Raw genomic sequence first — 18,885 nt, forward strand, 5'->3', positions numbered from 1 at the left:
AAACCATCAGAATACCAGTGGTTCCTCTGCCCACTGTATTCCTCATGGAAATCCCCTGAGGGTCAGTATTTTCTCAGTTCTACTGAATATCGGACAGACAGACAGACGACAGGCAGATTGAGTGACCGACAGAGAGACGTACACACAAGGGAAAGAGGAAGAAGAGAGGAGTATGCGGGCCTGAAAATGATGTTTGTTTGCTTCCCATTCACTGGGCGGCCTGGAGCTCCGCAGCTGAGACACAAGGACAGGAGAAAGGATACCTCGGGGCTTGCGGCGAAGACTGGAGTGAGCAGAGCCCAGGAGAGCAATGGCGGAGCCTCTGCTCAGCTCCCCTGGTGTGGGTGTGGATTGCGTGTGGCCAGCAGACCCAGGCTGTGAGTGGAACAGACAGCGGACTCCACACATGTACTGAGGTACTGTAACTCTGGGGAGAAGCACATCTGGCTTTCCATGTCTGCGTGTACCAGGGTCTCACAGATTTGCCCAGCAAAGCTCAGGCTCTGAGCAGCCCGGGGGATTGCGGGGAGGGCTGGCCAAGAAGACACAAGTGGCCTCACCACCTGTGTCTCAGAGCCGGGTCCGCTGCCTGCTGCCCTGGCTGTCTGGCACAAGCGGCTGGTCACAGAGGTCTGGCCAGGCTTGTCTGCCAGCAGGATTTGGGAATTGCAGTTGACCCAATGTCCAGAAGCCTGGACTAACAGATTGTCATACTTCCTGGGGTGCTCACTGTGGGAAAGTTGGAACAGCGTCTAGGGACCGTCTGAGACCCTGCAACTTTGACACCGGTTCCTCTACAGCTTCAGGAGTGGGGTAGTGGCTGGGGCCCTGTGGTGGCTCCGATGTGCTGACAGATGTCTGAATAGGTCAATCACCCCCTCGGGCTCTGCACCGACACACTTGGTTCTCCTCAGAGCCCATCAGGCAAAGGTAAACAGAGGGTTAGGGACGGCCTGGTAACCGGTGGCCAGGATTGGTAACCGGTGGCCAGGATTCTCCAGGGCGCCAAGCTGTCACAGGACTTGCAAGCTTTCAAAGCCCAAAGGCTTTTTATTTTTATTTATTTTTTGGTCTTGGGGCCTGAACTCAGGACCTGGGCACTGTCACTGGGCTTTATGCTCAAGGCTAGCGCTCTGCCACTTTGAGCCACAGCACCAGTTCTGGTTTTCAGGTGGTCCATTGGAGATAAGAATCTCACAGACTTTCCTGCCTGGGCTGGCTTCAAACCGCAATCCTCAGATCTCGGCTTCCTGAGTAGCTAGGATCACAGGTGTGAGCCACCAGTGCCTGGCTATGTATATACACACATGTGCACACACCACACACACGTTGAATTCTGTTTTTCTACCAGTCATCCTGGCTTTGATAGAAGCTAGAAGGAGAGTACTCTGTCCTTGGTTCTGGCCACCTTATCGGCTCAGTTCATAAGGGTCTCCCGTCTCTATTGACGGGAGAGGTAGGATGCATGTGGTTTTGGCTCCTGGAGTGATGTATTCCTTCCATGCAAAGGTTGTGGGAATGTGGACTGCCTCGCAGCTGATGGGGGAAGAGGTGGGCCTCAGGGCCATCTGTGTTCCAGTGAGAGGCAGGCTTTTGTTTTCCTGCTGAGATTCTCCCATGTCTACCCTACAGGAAGAAAAGAATTAGTCTTTAAAGCTACTTAGCATAGCTGTGACTTAGCACATCAGTGAGTGGAACGAGAGGCCGGGGCTGGCTGGCCGTGAGCAGAAACAGTCCCTGGCAGGGCTCTCGTCCATAGGGACACTGCCATCCACGGGGACAATGCCGTCCACAGAGGACACTGCTGTCCATGGGGACACTGTGGCCCATACAGGACACTGCCATCCATGGGGAACATTGCCATCCATGGGGACACTGTGGCCCATACAGGACACTGCCATCCATGGGGAACATTGCCGTCCATGGGGACACTGTGGTTCATACAGGATACTGCCGTCCACGGGGACACTGCCATCCACAGGGACGCTGCCGTCCATGGGGACACTGCCATCCATGGAGGACACTGCCGTCCACGGGGACACTGCTGTCCATGGAGGACATTGCCTTCCACAGGGACTCTGCCGTCCATGGAGGACTCTGCTGTCCACGGGGACACTGTGGTCCATACAGGACACTGCTGTCCATAGAGGACACTGCTGTCCATGGGGACACTGTGGCCCATACAGGACACTGCCATCCATGGGGAACATTGCCGTCCATGGGGACACTGTGGTTCATACAGGATACTGCCGTCCACGGGGACACTGCCATCCATGGAGGACATTGCCTTCCACGGGGACTCTGCCGTCCATGGAGGACAATGCCTTCCACAGGGACACTGCCGTCCATGGGGACTCTGCCGTCCATGGAGGACTCTGCTGTCCACGGGGACACTATGGTCCATACAGGACACTGCTGTCCATAGAGGACAATGCTGTCTTCAGAGGACACTGCCGTCCATGAGGACACTGTTCCTTAGTAACTCAGGATGCGAGGGCTTCTGAACAAGCTGGACCAAACAGCTTTTGGCAGATGCTGGCGGTGGCGGCTCCTGTGGCACGCGTGGCCGCGTGGCAAGGACAGTCAGCGAGGACCGAGGCAGCTCACCCTGCCAGCCCGGACTCAGCGGGAGCCATTTTCATTGTCTTGCTGCTTGTGTTACGGCTCCTCGGTGCTCCCCAAATGAGCTCACGTAAGGGCCTCCAGGCGCTGATGTACACGTCTGCTGAGTTCTCCTCCACCCATCTCAATCTATCAAGTCTCAGCAAGCGTCCCTCGCAGTCCTGTCCCTGAAGAGCTTCCCCCAAGGGGGGGGAGGGGACAGTCAGGAGAAGGGAAGTGGGCTGTGGCCTGGAGTACTCTTCCTTTTCCTGTACATAGAGGGAGCAGTACCATCCTAGATGGAGCTACTCCCAGCTACAACGGGGTGAAGGAGACCACGGTGTTATTCACCAACAGTCACAGCTGCCCCAAGTCTGCTAGTGACACGTGGGCAAAAATCTTTGTTCAGCGTTTAATGCAAACGAGCAAGTAGAATGAGTACACTGAAGTTCCGCCTTCAAACACAGCCGCTCTCAGCCACCAGGCAGATTCCGAGTAAGCCCCAGCCTACTGCCGGCTGCATTTGATTGTCACAGCTTGAGATTGGTTTGGAATTACCTTGACAATAATATAAGCCATTCATTTGGCGGTGGTGCCACCCAGCTAATGGCTCTCAGAGGCCTAATCTCTAAACTCCAGCTCCACCAAGTTATCTTATAACTAGAATTAGTGATGCTCCGCCAGGGCGGAATGGCCCGCGTTTGTCTTTGCGTGATTAAAATGCAGGTAGTGGCACATTAGTGTGGTTAACAAGACTTCTAGGCCTTCCACAGAGCCACCCGTCCGGGCGGGCTATACACCATCAGAGAGAGCCCTTGGCTCTTCCACACAATGTGCAATTCCCTGAAAACAAAGACATGATTTGGAGCAAGATTGTGGAGAGCGGCAGCGTTGCTCATGAATTTTATCTCTTCTCATCCCTGGGAGCTATCTGAATAACGGCCATCACGCTAAGAAACCCAACGAATATACTGTGGAACAACAGCCCGTGGTACGCAGACCAAGGTCCTTCAGCACATCAAATTCACGCCCTGCTGGATGGCAGTGTGGAAACCGCATATGCGTTTGCAGGTCTGGCACTGTTTAAGGTGTCACCTAAACCTACCCGCCCCTCAGTCGGAGATCTGTGAACTTGGCCTGTGTGCCTGCCCTGTGAGAACTGCCCTGTGTGAGCCCATCTGCTTCCTTCCCACCAGCGGCTACTTCTGCACTACGACCAGGGAGGCGAATGGCCACAGGGGCCAGCACAGGCAACTGGCCGCCTAGACATGGGCAGCTACCTGGGAAGGAGGAGCCAGGGAGCCGGGGCCCCGAGGGCCAGAGGTGCCTCTCCTTCTTATCTTCTGTTATTAGTTTATGGCTCTGAAGACGGTGCCAACTGCCTGTGAACACGACACCTAGGAACAGCCAACACGAAGGGTACTGCACCGCAAGAATCCATGACCTCACCAACGATGACCTCACTTTTGGAAAGACCCAGAAATGAAATTCTCTTTTGTGCAAATTGAAAAGCAGTTTCCAGTGGTACTTTTGTTTCATCAGGTCCCAAATCGAGGTGGGGACCAGGGCTGCGAGAGTGGCTGGGAGCAGAGCACGGTGGCCTTTCTGTCTCCAGGACAGAGCTGGAGCAGGGTGCAGCCTGAGGGCTGGGGGCGGGGGGACGCATGGGGCTCTGGGAAAGGCCTCCAGGAGCACCCGTGTGGGCCGTGTTCCTGGGAGGGGGCACAGTGGCCTGCAGTGCGGTCCCACTGGTTCTCAAATGTCCTCCTGGCTCATGGGTGCTCTGGCTTCCCTGCTTAGTAAGTCTGTGGAGACACCTGGGGTGCTCTGGTGATTATAAGTTTCTCTGAGTGAAGGTCCACCCCATGTCCACCTGCCCCCGGGGTGGTTTTTTTCTCTCAGTCCTAACAAAGCTCTAGGAACTTGCTGTCAAATTCCACATCCTGGCACAGACACCACAAGAGATCAAAGCCGCCTCGGCCCAGATCTTCCTGACTCCAGAAGATCATTTTTGTTGAGGAGACCTGAGCCTTGAAAGCACAAACGCACATTCCCGGGCCAGCTCCCGTGATCCGACGCCCTTACAAAGAGGCAGGTACGCCAAGGAAGCCCATCAGGGGTGTGTCTGAACAAAGGAGAGGAGGCTCCTTCAGAGCCACAGGGAGAAACACGCCCATGTGGCATATTTAGTGCCGTCTTCAATGTATAATCAATCTTTATGGGTTGTCCCCGTGGGACAGACATAATGGAATCACGTTGTCACAGGACTGTGAGCCGTGCGAATCTCGTTAAAAACAGGATTGTGTAAAACTTCCTGGAGCAATGGGAGCGATTTCTTAAGGTGGGTGCAAATTGTTTCTAAAAACGAACGTTCTGTGTGATTTAAATAAACCTAATGTGATGAAGAAATGCACTCTGCTGCACTAATGTGCCCATAACTCATTGAACGGCACCATCCATCCCAAGCCCAGCCACTACTGATGTGGGGATTTTGAATAAAGAGTGCGGTGCTGTGATTCATCACACCGTGTGTGGTTCACTCTATTACCAACGGCCCCAGAGGTGACAAAGCCAGTGAGGTGCCCACAGAGCAGCCCCTTCCCCAGAGCCTCCCGCCTGGCAGCAGCCATCCAACCCCATGTAGAGCTCACCCCGGTGGTCTTCTCTGAGCTCCCTGCTGGACTCTGCTCTAAGAAGAGAGGAAGCTCTTCTGCTGTCTACTGAAGTCAAGGGGAACTTGGGGGCCCTGAGTTTTGCACCCCACAACCAAACCGTGATTTAATGGATCATAAGCTCCATTCACAGTGAGTTCTGGAATTGCTGCCCCCAGAGGTCCAGGCTTCCGGGCCAAGGGAATGACGCAATAGCCAAAGGTTGTGCCATAAGCACCGTCCTGGCCTCTGTGCCAACCCCCACCCCCTAACACCTGTCCCGACTAGTCTTGGCCAAAGCTCAGCTACGGGTGGCTATGGCTCACGTTGGAGGTAGTGTACTCCAGGACCCCTGCATGGCCTGCTAGACACACAGATGACAAGGAGCCATGGCATAGCTCCAACAGCCATGCACGACTAAGCGGTAGGAAGATGGCGTTCACAAGGTGCCCAGTGCTCAGCAGAAGGGCGAGGCTGGGGGAGGCAGGTGCGGGCAGCTGGCCCATAGCTATTGGGTATTGAGTTGCTCATGCACTGGTGTGGTATAACTCGGCCTTGCTTCCTTCAGATTGCACTACACCCATGATGGGCTCATGCAGCTCCCTGGTCCAACCTTGCTCACCCAGAGCCACGAGCAGAGTGCTCACGCTTCAGCATCCACAACAGCCCTGGGTACAGACAGCAGGAGGTACTATACCTGCTTTGAAGCTGCCCTGCAGGTCACATACAATAAATCCACCTCCTCCCTCAGGTGTGCAATTCTGTGCTCTTCACTAAGTTCAAGTGTAACCACAATCACCATCCAATCCAGAATGTTCTCACCATTCCCCAAAGAAGCCCTTCATCGGCAGCCTCTCCCATTTCCCCTTATCCCAGTCTCTGGCACCCGATGGCTTGCCTTCCACTGTGGGCATTTAGTGCTTCAGTCCTCCACTGTGGAACACTCCATGGAACGGCATGCCCTCACGGGCTCTGGCCATCTGGGCTGTGTCCACACCTGGGCAGTTATGAAGAGTGCTGGCCTGAATTCTCACCTACAGTCTATGTGGAGCTGTCAAGCGCTTTCTACAGCGTCTGACTCAGTGTCTGGAGAAGAACCCACTGCCTACCATCACCACCTGCCCTTGCTGCTGCCTGTCCCTCCATTACGGCTACCCCAGAGGGTGGGCAGAGGTACACCTTGCGATTTGCTTTTCCCTCCTGACTAAGGATGTCTGATGCATTTTTGCATGCTTACTGGACATTTGTATATTTTTGTTGGTGAAGACGTATTCAAGATTTCTGTTCACTGTAAATGGAGGCACTGTGGTTTTTTTTTTATCATGTCATAAGAATTCTTTAATCTAGATACTAGACCCTTAGCAAATATTTTAAACTATTTTTCTTTGATGACATCCATTGAAGCACAAACTTAAACTCTGGTAAAGTCTAGTTTGTCTTCTTTCTGCTCCTCTTGTACTCTGTCATATCCAAGAGGTTGTCACTAAATCTAGAGTCACAAAGGTGTATCTTCTAAAACGTTCATGTTCTAGTTCTTAGGTTTTGGTCTTTGACCTCTTTGGAGTTAACGGTTGTATTGGAACGAGGCAGGACCTGGCTTTGCTCTCTTGGGTGAGGGTAGCCAGCCCCACGTACCTGTTGAAGAGACGGTCCTTTTGCCACTCAGTGGTCTGGACATCCCTGCCGACAATGGACCAGATGGGATTTTTTCTGGACTTTCAATTGTCTTTTATTGGCCTAGAGATCTATTTTTGTACCAGTACCACACGGTCTTGTTGAGCATGGCTTTGCAATGAACTTCGAAGCCAGGATCTAAGACTATCCCCAGGTGTATGTTCTACTCTACAATAGGGTGTGACTCCAAGAATGAGAGCAAATGGACGTCTCCTCCCCCAGGCTGGGTGGATCCACTAACGAATCTGTTTGCATGAAGCTCACAAGTGCTATGGGAGCTAGGGCCGGAACCCCAGGGGAGCTGACAGACTTTAGGGTGCTGTGAACGTTGCTTCTTGATCTAGTTGCCAGTTACCTATATGAGCTCATTGTGAAAATATACTCAGATTTGTGAACTTTTCTCTATGATTTTACACTCCAATTTATTTATTTGTGAAAATACTGTACAGAGGGGTTACAATTACATGGGCAAGATAATGAGTACATTTCTTATCAAGCATGTGGCCAAGGCCTCGACCAGGCAGTGAGGGCCAAACCTCAGTGTGGCCAGTGCCTGTCCATTTAGCGTGGTGGACACCGTACCTGGAGACTCATCAACTCATATGATATGCTGCTACCTGCATCCGGCAGCCTGCAAGGCACCGTGTGGGAGCCTGGAGCGCCCACATCCTTCCCTGAAAGGTTACAAGTCTTCTGCACTTGGTATTTGTTCAAAATGCACAAGTTAACGTGTAGATTAGGGGATCTGTTTCAAATCCTAAGACTAGCTGGTGGCAGAGGCTGAGTTTCAATGCACCACTGGCTGCAGGATCCCTTCCCCCTCCCACACACTTCCATCAGGACCCCGCCTTGGGCAGCCACCCAGTCATCCCCAGCCCCAGACTACCTATGGGGTGGTACTGCCCTGGAGGCCACTGTGGGGAGACAGAGGCACAGAGGCTAAGCGGGAGGCATGCGACGATCAAGGAGGAGGAGGGGGAGGTGTGCCTGGGGGCCTGCCCACACAATAACCCATGCAAAACAGGGCTGAGGAATGGCTCAGCCAGACAGCATCTGCCGACATGTGTGGGGCCCAGAGTTCGAACTCCAGAACTCTCACCAACAAAGAACAGAAGGAATAATATTGCCGTTTGTCTCCTAGGCAAAGACACCTTTGTGTAGTCAAGATCTGGCGTGACGGATAATGCTGATTAAATAGTCTCTGAGTACTCCATCTCTCTCCACCATCATCTCCCTCCCTGCAGACTGCTTCAACTCCGGGCCCCAAAGGCCCCGGTGCAATTTATGAAGCAGCTCAAGGGGCCCTGCTCCGCTGGCTTCCTCCGTCTCCATGGATGAACCGTTATGCCGGCCAATTCTGTGACGAACCCCGACCCCCTGCCAGTGCTCCCAGAGTCCCAGTGCCTCCTAGCCGCACTTCCTAATTGGAAACGCATCTCTCCAGGAAACTCAGCACCGGCCACAGACGCTGGCTTCTTTAAAACCCTCCCCGGCCAGGCTGCATAATCAGAAGCGACTAATTTTGACTTTTCTCTTTGAATTGCTAAAAGATGTGCGCTTCTAGAGGCAAATTATTTGCAACACCCCGAGAATTTGTTTCTGTAAACATATTTTAATTTTTTAAGACACTTCAAGCAACTAAAAGGCAACCTGTTTGAATAACACACTGCCCCAGAGCTCCCCTGATGGTTTAGAATTCAGTTTTATAAACTGTCTTCCACTGTGTTGGGAGGGGTTAATCTTGACGTCTGAAACCCGCCGTTCTGCCCATCCTTCTGTCCACACCACCCCTTCCCAGGCTGTCCTGGGCCCCTCACATCCCATCAGTGTCCAGCTGAGGCTGGGATCTCCTTTCTCCCCACAGCCTGGCTGTCTTGCTGGCCGGAATCTCCAGGCCCTGGCCCAAGTGCTGGACTCCTGTAGTGTCCAAATGAATCTCCTCTCCTGCTTATTGCTCATATGTTCTCGATATTTCCCCAGAATGGGTTCACTGCACTGAATGCCTCTCTCATGTTGTTTTCTGACTTTAGAAATACCAGGGGTTGGGACCTCACCTGCTCCTGCTGCAAAAGGGACCAGCCCAGAATGTTTTCCTTTGCCTCAAAACAAACTGTCCCTGTGCCCATCTCCAGGAGTGTTTGCCACCAGTTGGCAGCATAGGTGAACACCTGGCTGCCCCTAGCTCTGCAGGTCAGACCACTGCTATCTCTCGAATAGGCCACAGGACCAGGGAAGGAGGGAAACCAGTTCGCCTTCACGGTGCACTGGCCAACAATGAGGTGTGAGCCTCCTTTGCAGCCTGATCCACACAGAAGGTGCTGACAACATGGCGCCCGAGGCCTGCCACTGGGGTGTGGCTGTGGGCTGTCCAGGTACCGCCCAGAAGCCTCCTGTGGGTGTGACCACCCAGCAGACCCGACTGCTTGAGCCGGTATCGCACCTGACCCTCCACATGAGAGAATTTTTAATGCGGAAAGGCATTACAGGCCACCCTGTACCCAGCCAAAGGTGGTGCCTATCTGCCTGGCCTGCCGTGTGGTCCCAGCTGCAGTGTGATGAAACCCCTCCTAGGACCAGAGGAAGAGCTGCAGGCAGCTCTGCGCTGGGGACATGTGGCTCTGGGGATGGCCCTTCCAGAGACCCAAGAGCGGATGTTCCACTCAGCTCCCAGCATGCACTTGACTCAGCTCCCAGCATGCACCGGGCTCAGGTCCCAGCATGCACTGGATACGCTGGGGGTGGAGGAGGTCCAGAAGGAAGAAGGGAGCTGAGGATGAGCGCAGAGCAGGCACAAGATTCCAGGAGTAGAAAAGAAGTGGTTCTTAGGCTCAGGGAAGCAGGGTGGCTGGTGAGCCGGGGTATGCCTGTCTCAGAACAGAGGGCAGTGCTGGAGGGGAAGAGGGCAGAGGCTGCCTTCCTGTGGCTGTGATCAGATAAATCCCACAAAGCCATGGAAACTGCTAGAACGTGGAGGGCTGCGGCCTGCAGGAGTGCTTGCACTCCACCAAAGGATTGGGACTGTTTTTCATCGTTAGCCTGGTTTGTAATTGCCACTGAGTTCTTAAAATTGTATTTATGCACTCGTCTATCAAAGACAAACCCCATGCCGGGACCAGGGCTCCAGCCTGTCATTCTAGTCACCTGGGCGGTACGGGATGGCCCTGTACCCAGCATAACCACTGCCAGCTCCGCCATGCACGCCCTGCTGGCTTCCCGTGTGCCACAGACGGGAGCTGTCCTGGGTCCATACCCAGACCCATCTGTACGACAGGGCAGCGTGTCTCGCCTGCAGCTCCATCTCCAGGCAGCACGGATGTGCTTTCCTGGCTCCACTTCCTCATTTCCTGTTTCTTCAAGATGGGGTACACACACACACACATAAACATGCATCCCCCACATCTCCTACCTCAAATTTGGGGTAAGAAAAGTACCTGAGAAACATGCAGGACTTTGGAATATTTTGGCTAACCAGCTCTTTGGGGCGAGACCTTTAAAACGTTCAACGGAGTGGAATTTGTGTGTGTGAACACTAGGGAGTGCCGACATCTCTCTCTCTCTCTCTCTTTCTCTCTCACACACACCTCATAGAACATCTGATATCTATGCACACATGTACTCCGTATGCACAGCACATACACATAAACACACACGCTCTTGTGCACACATCAGCGCATGGATGTATGTGTATACTCTCTCTCTCACTCATATACATACTGTGTCTTGGGGTACAAGACAAAGCTTTCCACTCCAAGTGCTGGGCATGATTGGCAGGGTCCCTGGAGGCCCCTCTCTTTGTGACAGCTCTGCCAAGGTCCTGGCATCTGGATAATGAAGGGTGACAGACATGAATGTATACACTGGTCATGAGGAGGGAGCCCATGTTACCAGCTGGCCTTTACAAGAAAGAGGACGGGGTGGGGGGATGCAGTGCCCAGTGTGACCTAACAGATGCTGTTCTCGGGGACGGGGTGCAGGCCGCCCCGTGGAGGTGGGGGAGGAGCCTCAGGGCGTTGTGGGAGCTGGGAACCGGTGCTGTCCCTGAGGGAGGGCGCCCCCCCCCCACATTTTTCTGGAGCTGCGGGCAATGCTGGAAATGTTAATTGGTCTTTCATCAAATTGACTGCCACTTCCTAAACGCACACTTGTTGCACACGGCCATCATCTTAATCTTTTAAGGGTAATTTTTAACCTAGCAAACCACTTGGCCCTTTAAAAAGTCGTGGTTGCTGCCACACGGGAGCAATAAACGGCCCCTTGGCCCCCACACTACTTGGCAAGGCTCACTGCTCACGTGGTGCCTTCTGCGTGATTAAGGAGTGGACCCGGACGTGGCCCAGGGATGCTGCAGCGGGGGCTGCGCACAGCCCAGGGCTCCTGGACTGAGTCAGCCCGAGGGGTGTGGGCAGGAGCACTATCCGCTGGAGTCTCAGCAGGGAAGGTTAGAGAGCCCCCCGTGGCCAGCCCCACTGACTGTCCCCACACTGAGCTCCCTGGCACACTACTAGCACTCCTGCCTGCCAACTCCAAGTCTCCAAGACTTAGCCCCGGCCCTTAAGATCTGCGCTTTATACTGAGACTGGACTGAAAATGTCCCGGGGAGGGGGAAGGGGGCTTCCCACCCCGGGCCTAGCCCAGACCCATGCTGCTTGCGCTCCAACTTTCTCCCCCTGCCGCAGGAATTCCTGACTAGCCCTGGCCCTGGCCCTGAGGGGAGGGGAGGAAAGGGGAGGGCTGCCCCGCACAGAGTGGGCGCCGTCCCTGTCACAGGCTCTGCTTCTTCCAACCACTCTGGGGACCCTCGGGCCCCGTGCTCCCATCCCAGAGCAAATGAAGCCACAGCCCTCTTTTCTGCGCACCCTGAACATCTAAGCGAGGTTTCCTTAGCCTCTTGGGTCCCGAGACATTTGTAGGTGGGCGATTTTGTGAGTGTGCTATAACACACACCCACATAGCCACATACTTATACACCCCTTGCACGCATACTTTCACACCCATTCTCCCCCACCCCCATGCACACAGTTGGAGCCACCATAGATACTTCCAGGCATCTCCGTGGCCCTGGGTGAGGACCGTGGCTCTAGGGGGCGGTCTGTGTCCAGCTGTGGAGCAGAGGTGCAAGGGCTTCCTGAGGAAGCTTCTGGAAGCGGCTGCTGTGTGTGGGGGTGTGCGGATGATGCAAAGATCTGAGAAGCCCGCTGCCACCTGGCTGAGACAGCTGGTGTGGGTCAGCGCTCCCGTGGGCGGCTCGGGCCCCTTCGGATGGCCTCCTCTTTCCTCAGAGGTTCCTGGGCGAAGAAGGAGCTCCGTGAGCTCACACAGCCGGCCCCACAGTGGGGGACATCCCTCACTCCAGCGGGGCCCAGCCCTGCTCCACGGCACCCCTGCTGTGATCTCGGGGCCTCCGAGTGCCACGGAGCAGAGGCGACATCAACCCTGTCGCGTTTTGTCTTTTTAAAACTTGTCACCAAGTTAGAAGGAAAACAGGCTCAGTTTGGCAATGCCGTAAGTGACAAATGAATCCTATTAAGGTTGTGAAATTAGCAGAGCTGTGACATTAGTGAACGCAGTGAGGTTTTATCACTCAACCCGCCGCGCTGCCGCCATCCCGGCTCCCGCTGACAAAAGAAACGATCGCTCCTCCAAGACACGGAAACCTCAAACGCCATTTGTAGAGTCTGTCAGCGCACGCGCATGTGTTCACACACACACACACCACACACCACACACACACACACACACACACACACACACACACACACACACACACACACACACACACGAAAAGGGCCAAAGCTGCACTCAGGCTTTCGGGGGCACTCACTTAAAATAGGGGAGGAATTTATTAATGGGATTTCCTGCCTACAAATATGACCCATGTGCTCACAAAAATGAACTCAGCTGGCCAGGGCTGTTCTTTTTTCTTTCCTATGCCAACACATATATATTTCATATTGTGTGAAATGTGATCCTTGCTCATTGGAAGGATTGCTACTTTCATCACGGAAGACAGCTGTAGTCCGGGAGCGCCACTCATCTAGACTGGATCTGTGTGGAGTGGATCTAGGCAGAGTAAAGCCACGAAATGATTCTTGTCACACTCTTCTGAAGTTGAAATTCCCATGTGCTGAGATCCTGTGGCGGACGGGGGCCCCACCGGCACGGCTGGGGTGGAGACCCAGGAGGCCAGGGAGGCCAGCACAGAGGCCTGCCCCGGCCCGGCTGCACTGGGGCCTGGGAGGGCAAGGAGGGGGTTGACAAAGAGAACCAGAAGCAGACCGCCTGTCAGGACTGGACAGTTTGCAGCACTACCTGCCAGCCCCGGATGGTGGTAGCTTTACTCCGTCCTGCCCAGCCTAGGCAGAGTCTGGGGGGGGGGGCTGAACAGCCATCCAGACCGCCGGCTCCATGCTGGATGTGTGCCGACATTCCCAGGGGCTCTGACTGACTTCCATTGTGTGTGTGGGGGGGCTCTGAACCCTCACACAGGCCCCCGGGTCCCTCAGCATTTGGGGACAGGTGCAGCTCCCACCACACATCCCTCGCAAGGCAAGCCATGTGGTCGCTCCAAACCGGGAGGGAAGGGGAGAAGAGGGACCAGTGATAAGCAGCAATGGCTCCCGCAATCCAAACTCCTCGGTGACAAAGGAATGTGTCATGGCAGATTGATTTGATGGACAGCTGCTGAAACAAATGAGGTGCTATGTACTGAGGAGACTCACAAACGTTCAGTTAAAAAATCCAAGTCACCTAAGGGTAAGACACAATGTCACTTATGAGTTTTAAATAAGTCTTGACAAATATCTGGCATGCTTTCGGTGCATGTACAACCAAGCATAAAGGTGTGGATGGAGATGCCGCAGATAGCCAGAGGGATGGAAGGCTGCCGAGGGAAGACGGCCACCCCTTTGTCATGGACTTAAGTCTTCTCCAGGTCCAGAGCACAGGGATAAAGCTTCCCGTGGCTCATGCCTACAATACAAGCTACTCAGGAGGTGGACATCTGAGGATCCTAGTTCAAAGACGGCCTGGGAAGCAAAGTCTCCAACTAACCAACAGAAAACCAGAAGTGGAATTATGGCCCAAGTAGTAGAGTGCCAGCCTTGGGTAAAAAAGCTAAAGGACAGCACCCAGGCCTTGAGTTCAAGCCCCAGCACCAGTGTGCACATGGACACACGCGTGTGCACGCACGTGCACACACACACATGAGCGCACACGCATACACACAAAGTATTCCTGTTAATTCTGGATGGTAGCCACCACTGTGGTTCTGTCATTTGATTTTTCCTTTAGCTCTATGGAATTTTTTTAAGAGTCAGAATTAATGGCTGTGCTCATTAAAAACTTCAACACTGTAAACACAAAATGCAGCTGGGGCCTGAGCGCTCAGAGCGAGTCCCAGGAGAAGTCGCTTCCTTTGAAGTTGGACTTCTCCACGTCTGGTTTTCCGACCTGAGGATAATTTGCTACACATGAACTCACATCCACTCTAGTAGTAGGACCACAGATGATCAGGAGTTCCACATCTGATTGCTAAACCGAGCAAATACATTCAGAATTAATGAGCACTGAACTATTTAATTATTTTCTGCCGAGGAGTGGAGAAGACTGGAAGAGCCCCTTTGGAAACTTTCTGGGCACACAGGGAAAATGGCACCCAATGAGCTATTTTAGTTATGGATGGGAAATCTTCAAATTTTCCTCCCACCCATGCTTCCACGCTTGACAGGCTGTGATGGAACGGGATGTGTTTGTGTAAGGCAGGCAGGGATGCCACAGGCTCCCCGAGCCTGGGAAGGCTGGGGTTCCAACCCGGGCCATTGTTTTTTATTACAGTCACAACAGAGCTGCTCAGGGCAGCCGTGGATTCCCATGCAAGGTGCATCAGGCAGACCAGGAATTCTCGATGTTGCCTCTGGCCTTGCAGATGCACAAAACCAATAGGCACCTGGTCTGGCGCACTGGATTCTATTCCAAGTCAGACAGCAGCAATGGAGTGCTCACCAGTGAGGTCAGAGGGGCTTTCAGAAGGCTTTCCAAGGAAGACGCCTCATTGTCCCTGCTGGCTCTGGTGGGGCCCTGCATTTCCCACCTCCACTCCCAGGGGGGAGGTTAGGGACTGAGCTCAGGCCCCAGGCCCAGAGGCCGACATTATGTGACAGGAAACACACCAGTGTGCCTCACTGACTCGGAATGAGCAAGTTTCCCAGGAATTGGACATCAAAACTGGGAGAATGTGCCCCCTCCCCCAATCTGTAGTCTTCCGTTCCAAGTGGGCTCCATGTTGTACATCTTTCTCAACTTTGCTGCATCCCCAGAGAGCTGCGGCTTCTGTGTTGCCCCAGTCTCTCTGTATGGATCGTGTGTGTGTGTGTGTGTGTGTGTGTGTGTGTGTGTGTGTGTGCCTTCAATAAAGGCCATCTATCCACTGTGAGACTGTCCCTGAGGTCTCCTAGCTGCCCGTTCTTACCCATCTTGCCCAGCCAGTCTCTGGGGCAGTCACCACGTCCAGTCCTGTTCCAGGGCCAGGTATGGAGGCAGGAGGGGCACAGCGTGTGGGGCGAGTCCTCGGCCCTGCCTACACCCGCTCTTCCCCCAGCCCCAACTCACACACACCGGCAGCCTGGAGCACGGAACCATGTGGGCTGGGGCTACCGGAATATGAGGAGGGGGAGAAAGAGGAGTGGGAAGGAGAGAAGGAATTGGGGAGGGGAAGGGAGTGCGAGACCCACCCTGAATGTCCACCTTTTCTTGTGCTGGTCAGAGGCCTGGATGCCCCAGGCCTCTGGAGGGAGCACGCTCATGTGACTAGCTCCAGCCAATGGGAGGGTGCGGAAGAGCAGGGCCCCTCTTGTCTTGTGGGTGACTGAGCACACGAAGACCGGTAGAGCCCCAGCCGCTGTGCTGGCTGAGCTGCCGAACAACTCAAGCTCTACTTCAATGCCGACCTATGTGGACATGTTAACTCGGGACCTGAGGGGTGGCCGCAGCTGGCGACAGGTTCTTTAAAGAAGCCAGGACACTAGCAGGAGCCTGGATCCAGTCAGACAGGTTCTGCAGAAGAAGAGACACATACAGACATGTGCCCACGCAAAGAGGCAGGAAGAACGTGGCAGCTGCCAGCCAGGGACAGAGGCCTCAGGAAGAGTCAGCCCTGCTGACCTGCTGACCTGCTGACCTCTGGAACTGTGAAGCATTGTTTAGGTTCCCAGCCTGTGGTGCGCCCCCGGGGCTCGGGCACGGTGGCCGGCGTGGTCAGTGGAGGAGACCAGACTCAGGCCCCAAGCCGGGGACCCTGGCTTGGCTCTCAGGTGCCTCTGGGGTTCTGCTTGGCCCCGTGGGGCCCACTGGAGTCCCTGTCTTCGAGTCACACTGCATTTTAACAGGAGCTTATGTCCCAATGGCAAAAACCAGGGCGCCCTGTACCCTGGCCCCAGAATCCTGGCACTGCCCAGCTGGCACACAGAGAGGGCCCGCCACACCTACTGAGTGAGCGCTGCAGCCTCCTGCCCGCCCGCCCAGCCCTCTGCACCCCACCCTGCCCTCAGCCTGGCTGGCTCGGGCCTCAGCGAGCAGGTGCTCCTAGGTGACGCAGCTGGGATCCAGGATCCGTACCACCCCTCCACTGGAACCACGGGGCAGGCGCCTCCCCTGTCCTCCCAGGTTGGGGAGGGGGCTGCACTAGACGCCCCAGGAAGGAGGCTGACGGGGCAAGGCTGACCGGCTGGCATGGGGATCGGGGCCTGGGTGTGAGGGGTTTCACACATCGGAGCATCACCGATCTGCCTGGGAAGAAACCCCTACCCCTGGCCGTGTGGAGGAGGCTTTGTGGCATTCTCCCAGACGATGGGAGGGCTGGGGGAGGAAGGTGGCTACCCCGGAGAGCACTGCTGGAGCCAGAGAAGCAGGGAGTCCTAGCACGGAGGGGGCGCCCCTAACGTCAGAGACAGGGCACCAACGCTGGGTGGCGGCCGGCCCTGCCCCTTGCAGCACTGGGCACTGGAGGGGGGCTCACCGTTGCTCAGTCAGGCGGGTAAAATGCGGTCTTCCCAGTGCTGCCCCGCGGACCCGAGTTCCTCACTCCAACGCAGGCTCAGCGCTGGAGAGAACGGCCTTTCATGGTGTTGGGGTGAGGCTGTCACTCAAAGGGCCCATTCATGCTCTCTGAAGCCAACTCAGCCCCTCTGCTTCCAGCTCAGAGACGTTCTTTTCAAGCTCTCCTTTGAAAGGCCTTGCTCGTCACTCCCTGCGACATGTCTGCCTTTTGAGGCTCAGCATGGGAAGGAGCAGGGTGTGTTGGCGGGGGCGAGGTGTGCCTTCCCCAGCCACTCTGGCCGGCTCCCCAAACTCAAGGCTGAGCGTCAACTTCCTTTCAGACCCGGGTCGGATTTCCCTTCCCAGAGAGGCGACTTACCTGCACTTTACATTGGACCCTAAACATGATGTCCCTGGTCCTGACTTTCCTACATATGAGTCAGTTCTAAGAACATTTCATTCAAAAGGGGCCCCAGACAGCTGCACATCATTTTTGTTCCCTGAGCCCAGTATTATGACTATTATTTCCTCTGTATTTGCAGCTATCTCAGCAGATGGCTCTGGTTCCCCAAAGCCAGAGCTGTCCCTGCTTCCTGGGCCATGGAGAACTCGGCTCATACAAGGCCGCCCAGCCTGAAGGTTTCCCACGGTGCCCGTTCCACCAGGGCCCCCGCTGCCTCAGCTCCCCTAACTGTACGGCTCCTCGGCACCCAGGGAAACTGTCGGGGGAACTGAGAAGCTGTGGACTGTGCTGCTGGGCCCCGGCTTCCTCATCTGGAAACCTCCCACCCTGGTGGAGGTCCGCAGTGGCTCAACCCTGGTGAAGGAAGGAGCTACACATGCATTCCCGACCCGTGTTCCTGTCTGTGGGAGGGAAGGTTAACTGAGGAGCAAGAGTTCCAAGTGAGGGAGTCTCCGGGGCAGAGGTGAGGACTCTGAGATTGGATTGTCTGTCCCTTTACGTGAGTCAGCTGGCTCGTAAGGGGACGCAGAGGCATACTTCTCTTTGTCGTGGTCATCCTGGGGCCAGGCGCAGCCCAGCATGTCATGCCATGCCCTTGGGTTGACCAGCGATGGGTGAGTATAGGGAGAGATGGAATCTGGCCAGAGCAGCCAATCAGCAACCACAGCCTTTGTGCCTTGCCCTGCTTGCTGTCCTAAGAAGATACTTACAGTTAGACAGCCTGGGGCTTCCTGGCTGTGAGCCTGTGATTTGTTATTTTACCAGCTTTGTAAAACGGCATTAAATATGGATTACCTACACTAAGTCATCCATAGGCATGGAAACAATAACTCCCTCCCTCCCTTCCTTCTTTCCCCCCTTCCTTCCTTCCCTCCTCCCCCTTCTCCTTCCTTCCATCCCTCCCCCCTCCTTCCCTTCCCTCCTTCTCTCTTTTCTTTGTCTCTTCCACTCAACCACACTCCTGGCTCCATGTTTTCATCCTAGCCATGGTTGCTATCTAGATCTGCATGAGACTCAAGTAGGAAAAAAAAAAGGAACAATCTCAATCATATTTTAAACCACAAAGTAATATTTCCAGAGCAGAGTGCAAATAGAATTTTACATAATGCACAGAATAAATGCCTCTGAAAATCAATATTTCCAGCTGGATGTACAAATTAAATGATGATATTCAAGGGCGAGATTAAAACAATGATTTAAGATAGAAATTGAGTTATGCTATCTCATGCCTGCCTACCACTGAATATGTTAATAGAACAAATTTGCTGGCACCCAGTCCATTTATCTCCTGATACAGAGGAGCCAAGGACGCCTGTCTGCAGGTGAGGGGACTGGCCGGCGAAGCCTTCCCAGCATGCACCCTGTGGGATGGGGAGAAGGCACAGACAGAGGCAGGTTTCGGTCCAGGGCCTGCATGCAGGGACTTCATTTCCCAGAAGCACCTCGGGTTCCGAACCTGCAGGT

This window comes from Dipodomys merriami, unplaced genomic scaffold (assembly GCF_024711535.1).
Source record: "Dipodomys merriami isolate MVZ:Mamm:240054 unplaced genomic scaffold, mDipMer1.0.p SCAF_665, whole genome shotgun sequence".
Taxonomy (NCBI): domain Eukaryota; kingdom Metazoa; phylum Chordata; class Mammalia; order Rodentia; family Heteromyidae; genus Dipodomys; species Dipodomys merriami.